Consider the following 5,572-nt stretch of genomic DNA (forward strand, 5'->3'; position numbering starts at 1 on the left):
TAAAAATATTTGTTCTTTTTAAAACAGTTGAAATTTTATCCTGATGTTAAGAGAGTCACTAAACTTTTATAAAGAAAATTAATTGAAACTTTCTAATATGATAGTTCTGTTATCACTTTGAAACAAAAATAAACTTTTTAAAATTAATATGTACTAAAGTTTAGTTGGTATAAAAATGTCCTTAAGTAATATGAATTTCCAAAGTATTAGAACAAACCAAATTCTTAATTATTACAGAATTCCAAGATATCACATAATGCTTTAGTAAAAGTGCATAATGGAATCTCACATTGGTAACAGTAAGAGACTGATTACAGAAAAACACTACTGCTTTTAAAATCCTTTTAAACAATGGGAACATCTTAAGGTGAGTCTTAAGTAGTTTACATAAATTTCTGAACATGTTCTAATTTCAGATAAAAATAATATTAGATTTGCCAGTAAGATTACACAAAAGGGCTCACATATTTTGCTGGTCACTTGCTATTGATCATAGAAATTTGCTATAGAAGGAAAAAAAATAGGGACATGTGACATACCAAATATGACAGGATGAAACATCTTTGACACTGTTTGAATTCAGATAAGAGTGAAATATTCCAATCATGCAGTATCTGTTTTATAGCCAGACTCAGGAATAGTCAGGTGGGAAACATTCCTTTTTAAAAGGTCACAATGAGGAAACTGACCAGGAGGATCCCATCCTAGATTGAGTCTAGAATTGTCCCCTCAGTGTTTCCTCTCCAGATACAAATTTCACCTGCTAACAGTATAGGATGCAGGATCACATTCCCTCTGAGTAATTTGTGGTATTTCTCTCAGATACTGATTTAATGCAAATAACTATACCCAAATTCAAACTCAAAACAAAAATATTTATGGTCCCAAATGCCTTTTACCTTAAACAGCAGATTTCACTAATCACAGCATAGAGTCAAATAGTTATTTCTATTCCCATGGAGTTGCAATAAGCAATAAAGATTTAACAGGATTCACATACATAAGGGATTCTATTTAAGAACTTTCCTTCCCAAATTTAAAACTTATCCTGATGTAAAAGTCAATTGTTAAAAATCCTTTCTATTTATTACAACTTTTGAGCAAGTCACATTCATTGTTTATGAATTACATATGCTAAACAAGTTTCTTTCTTGGAGCTGATGACCTTGCTCACATGGATGGTTTCCAGGGGCCTTAGCAGTTTTACAAAAATGTATTTGTTTCCACACACAGTAATCAATTAATAATTTTAGGTTTAGCATTAAAACAGTAACTTCAAAAACTTAGTTAACAATCTTACAACTTTTATAAATGATAACCAAATTGTTTTAGCTGTAACTTCTTTAACAGGCAAAGGTGAAAATACCTGGTTTTCTAAATGGAAATTACAAAACATTATAAGACAAGGTTAGTAGGACTGATAAAATTTTGAATAACATAACTTTCTACACAATTTTCCCAACATCTTTTAGCTTCAACAAAATTCAGATTAAAAATTGCTTTCTCTAACACCATTTCTGGATTACAGTGGTCACTTAATTTTTACAATACAAGAAAATTTTACTATAATTTAGAAGCACAAACAGTGAACTTTAGGTGCCATTAATTACATTTCCAAACCATCACATACAAAAATTATTAATAGAAGATTGGGCTTATTAAATGTAGAGGCTGGTTGGCTTGTGATCTCATACTGCCCTGGCCCATCTCCTACTCTTGGGGTGGATAACTTAAATTCCCTACTATTCTTTAGCACTCTCTTCATTTGATCTAATCTGGGATGAGAGGAGTTAATAGAATCTACTGAAATGTTTTTTTGCTATCCTAACTATTCACTGAAGCCCTAGCTCAATGGTCAGAGTCAGGATTACAGGGTAAAAAAAAAAAATCTTCATGGTTTTAACTTTTACTCAAGTAAACTTCACTTCTGTGTCCACTTCTTAAAAAACTTCTTTGAAAGAAAGAGCCATGAATCTGTCAGTTGAAGTGAGGGAGACTCATCGCTAGTCCCCTCCTTTCCACTGGAGAGTTCAAAGCTTTATCTCTGAGGTGCCTCTTTTTATTTTCAGATCTATGCATTTTCCCAATTTGCCTTAGTGCTAAATAATATTACAAATTCTGACCTGTCTTAAAAATCCAATTACAAGTGACATATTTCACTTAAAATATGACCAGAATAACTACCTTTTCATTGTTTCCCAATTAAACAAAAACTGTTCTCTTTTAGATGAACCATGAGATAATTAAAATGGTAGTCAGTCTGACTCTCTGACATGAGGGGAAAAGTTTCCTCGATTTCTTCTTGTCTGTCTCCTCACCTTCACAACTTGGCCAGGGTTAAAAGGTAGAGACAGAGAGAATTTTACCAATAACTTTCCAACAATTTCCAAAACTTTTATGCCTTCCTTAAAACTGCATGTATGTTATTTCTTTGCATTTCTAACCAGAAACTGCCTTTAGCAATCATATAAACTAAATGATATGATTTGTTTTTCTCTTTCTTTCTCCTATTCTCCTCCCTGATGCTGCAGCTATCAGAGAGAGGAAGGGGAGGAGGGAAAGAGACAAGTCCAGCTGCAATAACTTACTGACACACGCACACAGAACACATAGAGACAGAACATACATACAGACAATAAAAAGAATCCAAAAACTGAGAAAAGATTATCAGAAATCCTCTACACAAATTAGACCTTTGGCTTGATTTATTTTACTTTGTTTTAAAAACTTCCATTAAATTCAGATTTCTATACTAAGTAATCTCCTCCTTCAAGAGTGGTTTTAGCTAAACTGCACCAATCAGTGGGACATAGGGCTGTCTGAGAAATGCTGTCTAGAAGAGACTGAATGTAAAAACTATCTGGTTCATAATTGATTAATTTCTTTAAGAATTTAAAATCCAGAGGGGTGTGTTCTCTTATAGCTTTTCCTGGATTACTGGGATGTGGGGTTTCTATTACTGGCAATGTTAGCCTCATTTCCAAAGGTATTTCTTTTCCTCTTTCTGTGGCTTTCCAAAGAGCTTTTTGTACAGTCCCTTCAGGCTCCTGAATTTCTTCACAAACTTGTGATCTAGACCTGTATAATGGAGGAGCAGTGGGAGGAGGTGACTCTATTTTAAATTTTTGTGTGACATACTCCATCAGGTCTTCCTCCTCTTTTGTACTAGAGGCTGCATCTACCTTTATTGTTTTTGTGGCTAATGGTATTTGTTTGGTTTTCTGTAGACATATATTAAGCACATTCCAAATTGAAAATATTGTAACAGGAGAAGTGCTTGGTCTGATCTCCCTATAATACACACTCATTTGATTGCCTACTGTTTCCCACTTTTCAAGATTTATAGTCCCTTCCTCAGGAAACGAAGGGCAACATTCCTGTACACACTGGAGAAATTCCCCCAATTTTGAAATTGTAATTAATAGCCTGCTTTCCCTAATGAGCTTCTTTAATACTTTTAGATAATATTCCCTATCTTTACTGCCTAATTATGCTTGTCTCATTTTTACTTTCATTTCGCCAAACTTTGTTTTACTAAAATTGCCTTTTGTAAAATTATTTTTTGAGTCTAACTCTAAAGAAACCCTCCCTGATGAGGAGGCTTGTAAAACTTATTTTCTGATTCTAACTAAAGAAGCCCTCCCTGATGAGGAGGCTTGTAAAACTATTTTCTGATTCTGCTTTATTTTGTGTCCCATATCCCAGTGAGCCTGGTGCCTGAGTCAAAGAAGCCCTCCCTGATGAGGAGGCACAACTTTTGCCCTTACCTTTGCGTTGTCTGGAGCTCCGATTTTCAGTGATCCCTCAGGTACCTGCCAGTGATGGTGATCAGGCACTGGTCACAGCAGTGTAGTCCCTGTTTGGGCGCCACTTGCTGCGAACTGGCCACAGGGGCTGCCAATTGTGATTGCTGAGAGATCGTGAAAGAAAAGTAGACAAGGGGCCAGGCGAAGAGTTGTAAAGAACAGCTCTCATTTATTAACTGGATAGTCAAGATTTATATTGGTTATTACAGGCAAGCAAGCAGAATTGTTCATTGTGAGAACATTCAAGCAACCAAGGTCAATCCCATGCAGAGCACTGAAGCTCTTATATTCCACTTTGTTCCTGTAGCTGTGACCATATGCCTCCTGGTTATGATCATCTCATGCCTTGTACATATAGGGATGCATAACCATGTCGAGATTGGCACGGACCTACATGGACTGAAATTACTTGCAAAGAAGGGAGGGAATGTAGAGGGCCAGTGCTGATGTAGTCCAGAATGTGTGGTACTGTCCAGGTTTTACTTGAGACTTGTACTAACATGAGTGACTAACTTTATCAGGACAATTGGCTCACCATCCCCACTCTCAGATATGCAAGGATGAGAAAGTCCCATCCAAGGCCATGCCTCTCTGAGGCTGTCTCACCAGGAGTAACTAGATTAGGGAGTATAAGAAATAATCTAAAAATGTTCTCATGGGAATGAGTTTGGTTGCTATTATTTGTGCCTGACCTGCAGTAGAAGATTCCAAGTTCATATTGGTTTGATAAGCCCATCACACGCATTGTAAGTTGACTCTAACACTGTGATGTCATTTTGGTCCTCTTTGAGAATAAAGGACAACAACCAAGTATATGTGTGTGTGTGTGTGTGTGTGTGTGTGTGTGTATGTGTGTGTCTACTTTTACAAACACACACACACAATCAGAAAACGAGGATTCCACCTGAAATAATTTCTATTATTTATTGCTTGACTTTCTTTTTGAGATATTAAAAAATTCAATATGGCACTTTCAGATCTGTCCTGCTTCCTTCTGATCACCCTCATGTTGGTCATTTTGGGAGCTTCACATATTCATCGACAGTGAATTAATAAAGTACCTACCAATTATTCACGATTTTGAGCCTACATGTTTTGGCTTGGTTTTCTTTCTAAGTTTTGAATTTATGTTCATTTTTCCCTCTTTGATCTAATGTTCCCAGGTTTTGGAAGCAAGTACTCAAGGAAAATAAATTCCCCCAAATATTTGTCACTCCAGTGAATGAGATGAAAGAAGGTATGGTGTAAGAAATTACAATGGTGAGGGTTGGAAAAGAGCCTGGGAAGATTTACATCAACTACTATAAAGAGAAGTCAGCAGAATCAGAACACTTTACAAATAAAGGCAATATTGGAATGAAAAATGAGTCTGAAAGACTTAAGAATTCACATCAATGGAACAACCATTTGTATGATGACAACAGATGGAATATGTTATCTATGTCCTGATAGAGTTGAAGGACTGAAAGTGTAGCATGAGATATGTCATTTTTTTCTTTGACATGGGCAATGTAGGAACACTGTCCCTCAAAAAACATTTGTGAATTCCCTCTAATACTGGTGATTGTCATTTTCTTATCACCTCTACCAATTTGAAAACCTAATTGTTAGTGATGTGGATAAGTGGTTACAGATATGGACCATTTTAAAAAGTATTGTCATTGAAAACTTGGATTTCTTCCTTGGAAAACTGTCTACTCAAAGCTTTTGTGCAGAGATCTATTAGGCAATGGCTCATTTTTATACATCTGGAACAAGTCTTTAAA

This window comes from Notamacropus eugenii, chromosome 5, assembly GCF_028372415.1.
Source record: "Notamacropus eugenii isolate mMacEug1 chromosome 5, mMacEug1.pri_v2, whole genome shotgun sequence".
NCBI classification, from domain to species: Eukaryota; Metazoa; Chordata; class Mammalia; order Diprotodontia; family Macropodidae; genus Notamacropus; species Notamacropus eugenii.